Genomic DNA, 13,495 nt, shown 5'->3' with positions numbered 1-13,495 from the left:
GGATCTTCCCGGACCAGGGCTCGAACCCGTGTCCCCTGCATTGGCAGGCGGATTCTTAACCACTGCACCACCAGGGAAGTCCCTCTATTGATTTCTTACTGTAGATTAGAGTTTTACTTCCCATTAAGATTTAACTAATCTATTGCCATTTCCCCTCCCCCTCCTGCCTCATACTTCTATTACCATTTTTATTAAATCAGCATCTCCTGTTTACATTCCTGTCACAACATGTAAATATGATTGAATTTGAGTCCTATAGTGCCTCAGGATTACATTTTCTCTCCTAGGAAACTTTTTGTTTCCTGAAGTTAATAAGTTGCCTTTTGAGGTTTTCTGTTTGTTTGCTCCTTGAGATTTCTGTGCAACTGTCATCAATCTATGTCAGACTCTCTGACCAGACTTTAAACCTCCCCTCAGGGGAATTCCCTGGCGGTCCAGTGGTTAGGACTCGGCGCTTTCACTGCCGGGGCCTGGGTTCAATTCCTGGTCAGGGAACTAAGATCCTCAAAGCCATGCAGCACAGAAAAAAAAAAAACCAAAACAAAAATCAGAAGAAACATCTCCTCTCAAGGTGGTCACATCCCTTTGGTAATCTGACCTGCAAGGCTCTCCAGGCCTGCAGAACCTTGAGGTCCTGGGCCTCCCCTCCACCACCTTCCAACATTAGATTCCCTGCTTGCCGGGTGCTGGGTTGCTCTCTTTCTTGGTTTCTCTCCTCATTTTGGTGGACGTCATCTTTTGAGAGCTCTCTGACTCAGGCTGCATGGGAATTCGATTTTTTGACCCCTTTGTGGCCGACTGCTGGCAGCCACCAAGATCTGCTTTCCCTGCTTCCACGTGCCAGAGGGGCTACCTGGCTGGGCTGTGTTTCTTGCCTTCCTTCACAGTTGAGTGGCGTGGAAAGAGAGCGTGTCGCTGGAATGCATGTGAAAATGATGATTGCTTCTTCTGACTTGGCTTTGAGTCATTGGGCCTCCTTGTATTCCTTCTCACTTGTTCTGTCTGTGGGAGCCTTGACCCTGCAGGCAGGGCCTGGTCCAGAGCCCGGATCTAGAAGTAGGACATCGCCAGCCCCTGGAGCCACGCTGGGGAGGGGATGTGGTCTTGCCACTCCTCAGCTTTCAGCCCATCCTCCTGCATCAGGTGTATAAGTTGCCTCATTTCAGAGGCCCCCACGCCCTGTTCCTTGTTGAATCCCTTGACTGCGGGCCTTCCCCAAAGTGGAGAAAGTTGGACATTAGTTGGTTACCACTCGCTTGTCTCTTTCCATCTCCCAAAACTTATTCTCTCCCCTGCAGCCCTCTCCTGGTTCATCCTCTCTGTCCTTGTGGCTCCTTCTTTTTGACCCCTTTGCTATCATTTAGTAGGGATTGTGGACCTAGTGTTCACTCCACCGTGTGGACCAACTGCAAGGACATCTTTGATTCGTTTTTGTAAACCCCCTGAGACCCAGCACATTGCCTGGTATGTAGCAGGTGCCACCTGGATAAACGAACGAATGAAAGGCAGAGAGACATGACCCTCTACTCTCAAAAACCTCACAGCCCCATGGGGTGGAGGATGCAGGTTGGAGGGAGGGGAAAGAAGATAGACAAATCCCTGCACCGGAACTCAGAACGGGACGGATTCTGCAGGCGGCCATGCAGCCAACAGGCTATGGGAATTCGGCTGCCATGTCGAGCATGCCACCTGCACCAGCGGGGAGGACAGAGAAGGCGTGAGAGGAGGCTGGAGGGGGTGGCCGGTCAAGGCTATCTGGGCAGCCAAGCTCCAAGCACAGGCAAGGCGGTTGGGAGGTCCAGTGCAAGGCGGACAATCGGCCCTGCCCCACTGCTCTGCCCTGCCGCAGCCTGGGTGGAGGCGTGAGGACAGCTGTGCCCAAGAAGGCCGGGTGCACAGAGAGGATGGGGATGCCCTCCACGTGAGACATGAGGGCCAATGCCAGCATGGGAGTGGAGGGGAATGGAGGGGAAGACTGGGGCCAGAAGCAGGTAGGGTCATCAGAAAAAACGCAGGAAGCGCAGGGACCCTCCTGGTCTAGCCCAGCCCCCAGCCCTGCTCTGGCCCCCCAGTCAGCTGGGCTGGGCCTTCGTGGCATCGCCCTGGGGCCACTGTGGCTGCCCTGCTGCCACCGCCACTGGGGAAGGTGAACTGGCTTCTCACATTTCAGGCCTAATTTTCTCTGCTTCCTCAGAAGGGCTGGAAAGGACACCAGAGGAACAAAGCCCAGAGGGCCAGAGCTTTAGGAATGAGCTGGCCCAGGCCTACAGGGGCCTCCTCCTGCCTCAGAACCTGGGATCCAGTCTTCCGCCCTGATCTTGCCCAGTGGGTGGCCAGCCAGGCTGAAATAGGGCAAGAGGTGAGGGAGAGAAAGCTTACAGGGCCCTGTGGGATCCTCGTGGCCAGGCCCCTGCTACATCTCACCTGATCACTGCTGTAGCCCCGCATCGGGCCCCCCAGAATCTCAGAGCTTCTCAATCCAGGGCCAGGAGTCAGGAGCCAGAGCTTCAGTTTCCTTACCTGTGCAATTTGGGCATAACAATAGCACTTCCCTCGTAGGCTGATGCGAGGATTAATCGCAGTTGGTAAAAATTAGTGGTTTGAACAGTGCCAGGCACTTAGCAAGGGCCTTACACGTGTCTGCTGACATTGCTGTGAAAATATCATGATTTGAACCCCTGTTCTTGCCCCCAGGCCCCAGGCATTCAACCTGCCCTCCTGGGTCCTCCCAGGCCCCTCACTGTCTGTAGCAGCCTCCAGGGCCTTCCTGGGGCAGAGAAGCGGGCCTGGGGAGCGGCTGCCCAAAGAACAAACTCCCTGACCACCAGCCTCCCTGGGCCTTGCTGGCATGGGGTCGGCTGCCCAGGGACAGATGGGGGCGGGCCAAGGATGGATGGCTGCTCCAGCCCTGCTTGCCCAACTCAGCAGAAACCAGGGCCAGCGGCAATGGGCTGGCGGCCCCCAGCTGCAACCAACTTCATTTTCTGCCACAATTAAATGATCGCCCACGTTTGCTCATGCTCACTTATTCGATTACCTTTGCGGCCCTGAAGGACTTGCGGAGAAACAGCCATAAATAATGTGTGTCAGTCGCCTCCCAGCTGTCACCCCTGCCCATCACTCTTACAGGCCCAGCCTGGCCCTTCCTGCAAGCCCCGCACCATCGCCCTGTGCATCCCAGTTTTCCAAGTAAATCCTCCCCAGCTCCCACCACCCACGTCTGCTAGTCAATCCCTGGCCTGAGAGTGGGTGGATCTGGGCTCCCACCTGGCTCTACCCACCCAGCTGCGGGTCCCCAGGAGGCCACCCCCTCGGCGGGCCTCTGGCTCCTTATCTGCAAAATGACAGAAAAAGTTTGTGTGAGCTATGAAGGGTTGCCCTTGCCAGGAAGTATGGTCCTGGCTTCAGGGTCAAAATGCAGCACCCCTCAAAGTGGGGAGAGATGAAGGGTCCTCTCTTCACTGCCCCCGCCCCTACTCCAGCCACTCTGAAGGCTTCTGGGAACGCCATGCGCTTCTAGGCCTCTGAGCCTCTGTGCATGCTCTTCCCCTTGCTGTTTCCTTCATTCCCTTCTCTGCCTGGGGACTCCTATGCACCCTTCAAGGTCCAGCTTGGATGCCTTGAAGTGCACCCCCCAATGGCAAGCCGACTAATCTCTCCCTCCTTACACTCCCACAGAACCTCATATGTGCCTCTGTGGTACCCATGGGTCCTGCATTGGGGGGACAGCCTAAGATTCAACTATTCTGGGCCACTGTCCCCATATAACCATGTCAGGGCATGAGTCTGAATTCAGGGTTGGAAAGTGTGGCCACTGTGGTTCCCCTCCCCAACTGAGGCCCAGTTCACACGAGGACTTGCTGGCATTTATAATAATAATAGTCAACATTTTGGGGGGAGCCTTTTGTCAAACACTGTGCTAAACATTTTTTTACTTGTACTACGTCATTGCAATGTCACAATAACCCTAAGAAAATTATCCCCACTTCACAGATGAGAAAACTGAGGCTCGGTGCGGTTAAGATGCTTGTCCAAGATCACATCACCGGGAAATGGCAGAGCTGGAACTCTGAACCGAGGTGTGTCCACATCTCAGTCCACACTCTTCACCAGCCCCCCATCGCGTGCAGCGTGGGCCGAGGGTTCAAGTCTGGATCCTCCGCTGGCCGCTGTGTGACTCTAGGCAAGTCCTTTCATCTCTCTGCAGCCTCCCTTTTTCTCTCCTCTCCTGTGAAATGAAAAGGTTGGCCTGTGGCCTCTGAGGGTCCCACCAGCTCAGATGTTCTGAGAGTTCATTTCTTTCTATAAAGCATTGCTCTGACCAGCGGAACCAACAAAGTTGTGAAAACTAAAGGCACGAAGAGTGGGTTCACCTCCTGGGGAGCTGCTCTGGGGCAGACCGCCCCCCGTGCCCCTCCCCTCATGCCCAGAAAGCAGGTGGCAGCCTGTGCCCTCCAGGAGGGCAGTCCTCCACCCTAGAAACGGTGGCAAAGTCTCCGGGCTTCAGGGCAGGGCAGGGCAGGGCCCTCCCCTCCCTCTGACGGCCTTTGATATCAGCCACCGGGGAGGCCTCATAAAAGTTAAGGGGCAAAGGAGGTAGACGCTGTAGTCCTGACGCGTAACTGGGTTCTCAGTGCCACCCATTGTCTCTTGCTCGGATTAACAGCCCACAAGAATCTGCCCCCCGAGCACTGTCTGGGGAAGGCGTCCTCACTGAGCCCCAGCCAGATGTGAGCGGGGGACGAAACCAGCCCTGTGCCAGGTCCCCTCCCTGTGTCCCCATGGGGGCACCGGATGACACCTCCCTCCTTCCACTTCCCCAGCCCAGACCTGGCTCTGGGCTTGGCTGGGGAAGTGGGGGGGATCACCTCAGGCATCCCCCCACCGACGGGGAATGAGTGCCTGCACCACGGGTGTGTGATTGTGGGGCTGCCTGGTGAATAAGATAGCGGTTGAGAGCAGGGGACCCCAGGTTCAAATCCCAGCTCTGCCACTTACCAGCTGTGTGCCATGAGGCCTCTCTGGGCCTCTTTCTCAGCTGTAAACTGCGGTTAATAATGGCCCCAACCTCACATTGGATGTGAGGGTCAAATGAGGTTACGTGTGCGTGTGAAGAGTGGCTGCCCACCGACTACTCCCTGCCCCTGCTGAATGGTGGCCGTGTTAGTGGCTCCCTCAACGCTCTCCCCTCCCCCTGACATTACTCCCAGGACTGGTAGGTGACACCCCTGCTGTGTCCTGGTCAAGGCAGCCCAGCTGACTGACAGAGGGTTTAACACCTGCCCTCCAGTGTGCAGTCTCCTCAGATTCCAGGGTTCCCTGGGTCAAGTGGAGGCTGAGGAAGTGGGGTGCCTGCCGTGGCCTACGGCCCTCTGCCCCCAGGGGTCATAGCTCATCTGCCATCTGGGAGCCCAACAGAAGCCCGGGCAGCCTCTGATGCAGAGCCCGGGATGGGATCCAGGCTACAAGTTCCCAGGTGGGGTCGAGGGGCTCAGTCAGGCCAGCACAGTCCCAATCCAGGAGGAGTCACCAGCTACCCAGCCTCCTCTGACAGCGAGAAGCTGCTAGTGACCGGTGACCTTTCTCAGCGTGTGGTCCATCCTCAGCTTTCTAGGGAGGGAGTGGCAGCTGATGGAGGAGGTGGCGGCCAAATCCCAGAGGGCCCAGCGAGGGGGGGGGGGTGCTCTGGACGACTCAGGGAGAACTGGGGAGGCAGGTGAGAGAGATCCACATGTCAACCACAAAGGAAGCCGAGGGGCTCCCTGCCTGGGACCTTGCTCTGCGGTTCCCTTTGGAGCACCCAAGGCCTATGGGATGTCCCTCAGGGCCCAAGTCTCTGGGCAGAATCCCATACCCCTGTCCTCCCCAGAGCAGCCTATCCCAAAGGCCCACTAATTAGGATACACCTGTTCAGCCCAGCATGCTCCCCCGCCATCGACGTGCTCACACACCCACATCTGGATGCTCACCTGCACCCGCCGGCATGCACACTCACACGCATGCACACTCACACGCTCGTACTCACACTCATACATACACACAAGTACTCACATGCATGCACACTCACACTACACTCACATACAGCCTGAACACAGCAGCATGAGAACAAGAAGTGTCAGCAGAAACAGAAAAGATGACAAGAGAACGCAAGAGAAAAAAAGAAAAACCAGAGACAGAAAAAGCCAAGACAGCCCAGGTAATAACCGACAGGCAGGAAAGGGAGGGAGACGGAGGGAGACTGTGGAGGGGATCATGCAGCTGAGGGTGCTTCTGCTCTGAGCCTTGGCATCCTGGCCTGTAAAGTGGGGGTCCTCACACAGAACGGGGGCAGTGAGTAGACAGAGCGGTCTGCACACTTGTCTTGGAGGCTCCCCACGACCAGGGAGGGGAAAGGGGAAGAGGGGGAGGGCGGTGTGCCGAGCCTGGGTGCAGCGAGAGGGAGGAGGGGCTTTTGCCAGAACCTGGGCAGCTCAGCAGCTCAGGCCACCATGATGTTTACCCTGTGGGAAGAGGGTGGTGACATGTCCTGGAACACAGAGGGTTGTTGTTGTCTCTAGAACAAGAAAACTGGGTCATGAGGGGAGCTGCTAAGGAAGGATATCACAGTGACCAGGCCAAGGACTCCATGTCCAGGGCCAGGAAGAGAAGAGGAAATCCCCGAAGGCTCATGACTCCACACACCCCCAGCTGTGAAAGCCAAAGACCCAGAATGAGTTCATGCATTCATTCATTCATCAAACACACACTGGGAGGCTGGCACTGTGCTACATGCTGGGGACATAGTGTGAAACAAAATGAGCCAAGTCACTGTCCTCAAGGAAGGGAAACACACAGGAGCAAATAATCACACAAGTAAGAGTGAGACCACATCTGGGATAAGTGCTTCTAAAGAAAGTTACTGGGTGGGTGACAGTGTTGGAGAGGTCAGGGAGGGCTTCCTGGTGGAGGTGATGCTTGAGCTGGCATCTGAAGGGTGAAGAGGAGTTAACCAGAAAGAGAGGTGGAGGAAGGGCATCCCAGGCAGACGGGACAGCAGATGCAAAGGCCCTGTGCAAGGTGTGGTTGGACCACAGAGGCGAGATGGGGCTGGGGAGCTGGGCCCTGGGAGGCATTTGGACTTTATTCTTAGGACCAGAAGCCACTGAAGAGTATTAAGCAGGTAAATGACATGACCCAAATTGTTCCAAAACATCAGTCTGGAGAGAATGGCTTGTGGGAGTTGAGGAGAAGGGAGGACAGCAGGAGGAGCTACTGAAGCCATCGTGCCGGAGACAGCAGGGTGGTGGCCACAGAGATGGAGCAAAGGGGACCAGTTTGGGACGTGAAATCCACAAGATGTGGAGTTGGATGAACTGGTGTGGAAGGCAGCAGTGCAGGGATGGGGGTGGGGGTGTCCTAAAAGGTCAGTCGAGTCTGTGGGGGGAAAGGTCAGGGAGGGACCAGCCCACCCCTTTGCCTTGAGGATGGGCCCCAAATAGTTGGAGTGTGCTTATGAGCCCCAGGCATTTTCTGCCTTCAAATGGTAATATCTGAGAGCTAGTCTGGAACGTTCAGTGCACGGAAGAGCCTGGATGCTGGTCAGGACTGATTTCCTGGAGGAGAGATAAGAGCCAGACCCAGTGTCACAGGGTCCCAGACGGGGTGGCATTGGAAAAAGGCGGAGCAGCCGGCATCTTGCAGGGGAAGCCAAGCTTCAGGGAAATGACCATGGAGAGAACTTGGCTGCAGTCAGAAAACAGAAATAGAGCAGCGTATCCAATTGCGTAACAGAAAGGACAAGATCATGGGTGCTTTTGTTTACTGCTGTGTGTTTCGGATCACATACTGGGGGCTCCAAAATGTGAAATAAATGGGTGAATGAGAAGCCAGCGTGGAATCTTGCTCTTTACAACCGCAAAACAAAAACAGAAACCAGGTACTGGAAGGTGAACCGACCCTCCTGAGGCCCTGCGTCCACCCAGCATCTGCCCCTCACCAGCCACCTTGGGGGGAGGTCCCTTCCCCTCTGCCCCACTAAGGGCTTCCCGCTCAGCCTGTGGTGGCTCTAAGTTTCCCAGAACAGGGATCTGAGTCCAGCCAGCAGGGAGAGGGGAAGTGGGGGAGGGCTGGGAGGAAGGGAGGTCACGGCCAGGTAACCAGAGCCCGGAGCATAGCTGGGCAGTGAGGGGCCAAGCACGCTGGAGGCTCAAGGGGCAGCCTGACCGTCTGCTTTCCCTAGTGAAATGGGATCGCCGGCCTGGGCCGGGCAGCAACTGGGGGTGCACGGGATCCTCGCTCCACTTTAAACCAGGCCTCAGGGCGCCCTGGGAATCCCTGTTCTGTCCTGCCCTGTCAGGGGGAGGACCCGTGGCGGGAACGGGAAAGGAGGCTGGCCACAGGAAGGGCAGCTGGGCTGTGGGCGGCCAGCCCCAGGCCCCTTCTTTTGCCGATAATACATGTATTGAGCAGCACGTGCTGTACCAGGCCCCAGAGCGGGTGCGGTGGGCACTGAGTGGACAGTGACCTAGGGCACCTCTGGGACAGGGACCAGGAGACCAGGTTCTAGTCCTACCTCCTCTCCGTGCTCACCTGCTCCGTGAGTGAGCAGTGAGGGAGAGACTGCCCCGAGTGCGTGCTCCATGGACGCGTGGAAACTCGGGGAGGGGCGGGGCAAGCCACGTGCCTCAGTGCTGCAGCGACAGATCTGCAGGGCGGGCGGGGGTCCTCGTTAGACCAGGGGGTGGGGGAGGGGACCCTGGGGGATGCGGCCCAGAGTCAGAGAGAGGCCGGACGCCCCCAGGGGGAAGCTGGCAGAGTGGGCCCGGCAGAGCCTCTCACCCCAAGGCTGCTGCAGAGCCTCTGAAAACCGAGCACCCACACATGGAGAAGCCCCGAAGGGACAGGCTGGGGTCAGGGCAAGTGGGCTGCACAGCGCCCAGAAGAACGGCAGCCAGAGGTGTGGGGTAGCTGGAGTCACCTGAAGGGCGGACGTCAGACCTTCCTTATACTTGGCCCAGGGTCACTGAGACCTGAAGCTTGTCCCTTGCTGAGTCTCTGCCCTTTGCCCCCACCCCGCCCCATCTCTCACTCGTCACCAGACCTTGTCAAGCCTGCCTTCTCAACACCTCAGGGACCTGCCCGCTCCCTTCCACCCCACTGCCCGCTCTCCGCACCAGGCTGGGACTCACCTGGAGGACAGCACCTGGGGCCTCATCACCTGCCTGCCCACCTGTGATCCACTCCTCCCCAGTCCGCTCTCCTCAAAGCAGAGCAAGCCCTCTAAGCACACATGGGGCCCGGCCCTCCCCACAACCCCCGGCATAAAGCCCTTGAGGGCCTCCCGAGAAGCTGAAGACGAGAACTGTGAGGCCCGCCTCCCCACCCCCTCCCACCCCCTAGCCTCATGTGTCATCACGCCCCACTCCCTGCCTGCTCCAGCCACCCTGAGTGCCTCTACCTCCCCACCCCCCACCTCCACCCCGGCTGCCTCTGGGCCTTTGCATGTGCTCTTCTCACCACCCTCTCCTGAACCAAACCTGGACGACCCTCCTTCTCCTTCAGGTCTGCACAGGTCACTTCTTCCAGGATGCCTTCCCTGCTTCCCCCAGGCGGTGAGGGGCCCCCCCTAAGCCCACTGTCCTCCCACCAAACACTTACCCTGGAACTGCCCTTTGACTTGCTGAAGCCCCTGACTGTAATCGCCCAACAACAGGCGCTGTTCTGGCAGGTTCCTGGGTCAGCCTAGCAGAGTATCGAGCACCCACAAGGGCCTCAAAAAAATGCTTGATTGCCCTCAAGCTGATTGTTGATTGAACGTCTTGCTGCGAGACTTTCCTTCTCTCTGGCAGCCACTGCTTGGGACAAACTGGCAGTGAGGTTGTAGGAGTGGGGTGGGGGCAGGGAGACAGGGGAACGGAGAACATGACTCCCACCCCAGCCTTACCCCCTGGACAGGGAATCAAAAACTAACCAGGGGACTGGGGCAATTGGCTCTCGGTGCACAGGGCCTGACATCCATCCAGACAGCGGGCAGAACACCGCCTCCTCTTCCTCCTCTTCCGCCCCACACCCTCCCACCCTCTGGCCCTGCCCCAGAGCCACCCAACACCAGCTGACAGTTGGCCATGCCAGCCAGCCCCTGCAGGCCCTTCCCGAGGGTCAGGTGACCTCTCCTCCCCAGGCCTCTGCAGCCCAGCCCTCTGGGCAGACCTCTCCACCAGTGCTATAGTGGACGGTGACTTCTCCACGCTGGGACCCTGGGAAGGGCTTTTGCCCAACACCACAGACGGCGGGCACTGAAAGAGAAGATTACTTTCCACCGGACCCCCTCTTCCACACATTCCCACAGTCCTGCCACTAGTGAGGCTCTGGTGAGTTCTGCCTGGGAGGATAGGGATGGGCAGGGAGGGCCCTGATGGCGCCTGAGCGAGGGGAGAGAGGGTCTCACGGCCACAGGACCTGTTCAAACCATGGGGACCGAGGGGATGGGCCTCATCTCTGTCCAGGACCCCATGACTAGGGCTCCGCTCTGTGGAGGTGCCGGTGTGTCTGTGTGTGTCTGTGCTTTGGGGCGGGGTGGGGGGATGCTGACACAGTTCAGCAACACAGAAATTCTGTCATATGCTCTTCCCCCGTCTCTCCGCTTCCTAGGATGTTCTGGAGTCTGGAACTTTGACTCCTGAATGAAGGTGGGAGGGCCAAGGCGAGCCGGGACTATAGGGGAAGCTGTGGGGTCAGGTGCAGAGGTTGCAGCCATCCTTTCCACGCCACTCTGGGTTTAACCCTTCACAGAGGCAGCTGTCCCAGGAGAACTGGGCAGCATGAGCACTGGGAACGGCATGTCTTGTCCCAGCAGCCCTACCCTTCCGCCTGAGAGGGGCCACAGGGCTAGATGATGTCCGCACCTGCAGGCAGCGGCTGGGGCCTGGGTGCGGGCGCCCCCAGTGGAGGGAGAGTGTGGACGAAGGCCATCAGAGATGTGTCACCACTAGGGGCCCCCAGTGCCCTGGGCAGTGGCAGAGTCTTTAGGGTCACCCTCCCCATGGGCTCTTCTACCCCCCCTCCAGTAAAACAGACTTGAACTTGAGCCTGCCAGAGAGTCCTCAGACTCTCTGGGGGCCTTGAAAACATCCATGGTGTGGCCCTCCCCAGGGATTCAGATCTCACAGGGCAAGACCTGGACTTCTACAGTTTTTAAAAGCTACTGGTTTATTTTTTAGCCTTTTTACTATGAAAGACTTTAAGCCTACAGGAAAAAAGAGGGAATGACACAATGAAATTTGCATAATCTCAGTCTGGATTTTCACAGTTGTTTGAGTTTTGCCATATTTGCTTCACTGTATTCTCTAACGCTAAAGTATTTTGCAGTAATCTATGGCCATCACCGCTTTCCCCTCAAAGACCTCACACAGGTCCTTACATAACCCCAGTGCCTTACCCCACTGACAAGATGATTGGCTCTCCAAAGACGGCCACATCCAGACCACACTCCAATTTCCCCAATTGCCCCCTAAATAGTTTTTAATGCTTTGGACCAGGATCCAATCAGGGGGCATCAGGTCGGTGTGTCTTCTGAGCCTCTTTCAATCTGGTAGCATCTCTGCCAACCTCCACTCTCCGCTCCCCCATTCTCCCCCCACCACAATGACTTGCTGAATTGAAAGGCCAGCTGTCCCACGGGAGGGTAAGAAGAGGGCTGGGTCAGCAGCTCTCACTACAGAGAGTGAAACTGAGTCCCGGAGAGGAAGGGACGGGGAGTCTAGGCAGAACCGCGTCTCCTGCCCCCACTGCGCAGTTTTCCTGCACCCTTGCCCCGTAGTGCTCCCACAAAGCCGGCTCCTTATCAGGGATCTGAGAAACTCCTCTTCTGCAAAGGGGCTGTGGTCCCTGGGGCCGTCCCAGTGCTCCGTCCCAGGGCATCCTGGGGGCGGCAGGCCAGGCTGAGCCCACCCATGGCCGGCAGCCTGCCCCTGCTTCCTCCTGCTCTGAGCAGGGTCCCTAAGGAAATCCTTCCCATGTGGCTGCTGTCTTGTTCATCAGCGGCCGCCAAGGGAACAGCAATCAAGTTTGTGAGCATCAAGCATCGGCTTGTTCAGGGACCTGGGGGAGGGGGAGGCTGGCCCATATGGCCAACGAAGGGAGTGTGGGGTCCACCCACCCCCAGGGGAGGAGCTGGTGGGTTGTAGGAGCTGAAGACCACTTCCGCTCTGCTCAGATGGACCCTCCATCACCCTCGCCCCACCTCCTCCGCAAGCCCCTGTCTATGATTTTGGGGTCCCTCCCCTGTGAATCGAAACAGGCACCCCACTCCTCACAGTGTGCCTCACCCATGTCAGGAAGCTCCCCGGCCCCTGCCAGACAACCTTTAGAAAAAGCAGGCAGGTGACAGGAAGAGACGGGATCGTGGGGGGACGTCCACCTTGATGGTAACTTCTAAGCTCTTTAAAAACAGCCATCTGGGAAAGGCAGGGGCACTTCAGCCACCGTGCAGGCTCTCTGAAGACAGGCCTGGCAAACCCAGGGCAGCTGGGGAAAGCGGGCCCTGATCGCTGGCCCAAGGGCCACCTCTCTGGGAGGTTCTGGCCCGTCTGCTGCTGCCCTCTGCTGGGCAAAGGCTCACCCTTCAGACTTGGCCAGCTCAGCCCTGTGGCCTCTGGTGACCACACACTCCCAGACAGACAGACAGACAGACACACACACACACACACACACACACACACACACACACACACGCTTCTCCATCCCACTATTGTGTTTTGACCTTAAAAAGCTGTTCTTTCTTAGAGTCCTAAAGATGCCATACTAACGACTGGCAAGACCGTCTCTCTGGCTCGTAAGGCAGGTGGCTGGTCATGTGACTTAGAGAAAGGTGTGGGGAAGGATATCAGAGGCTGGGAAATGTGCAGGTCTGGGTGTTTAGCAGTATCCAAGACCCTGGGCACAGCTTCCAGGTGGAGAGGTTCCCAGGAGCCAAGCCTGCCCGGGAGGGGCTGTTGGAATTGTCCCCAGCCACGGCCAGGGGGGGCCCAAGGTCCCAAGGTGCTGTCATGAGGTCTGGCTCTGTCGGAGTTGGGAAGGGAGAAGCCCTCCCCCGGAGCAGCCCTTCCAGGGCGCTCGGCTTTTGAGTCATTTTTACACCGTGCGTCTCCCACCCTGACAGCAAGCTCAGAACATCACTGCTGCGGCTAAGGGCATTTGTCAGGAGCTGAAGGGCTTCTAAACTAATAATCGCTGTATTAAAATCGCATTTGGTCCTCAAGCTGGAGGAACATTGGAAGATTTTAAATGTTAAGAGAAAAGGAGAGGGGGAATAAAACCTTCCCTCAAAGGATAACATCAGCTTGGAAATAAGTCAGGAATATGAAGTATTGCTCTGTGATTCTGGAAATCAAGCCTTCCCCAGGAAACAGATGCTCTCCAAAGCCTCATCTTTCAGCCATGGCTGAGAAGGTGATGTGTGAATTCCCCCAGCGTTCAGTATTGATCCTACCAGGCTGGGACTGCACAGATGGAGGGG

This window comes from Aethalodelphis obliquidens, unplaced genomic scaffold (genome assembly GCF_003676395.1).
Source record: "Aethalodelphis obliquidens isolate GAN/ISIS:26980383/991018 unplaced genomic scaffold, ASM367639v1 scaffold31, whole genome shotgun sequence".
Lineage (NCBI taxonomy): Eukaryota > Metazoa > Chordata > Mammalia > Artiodactyla > Delphinidae > Aethalodelphis > Aethalodelphis obliquidens.
This window is presented reverse-complemented; position numbering follows the sequence as displayed.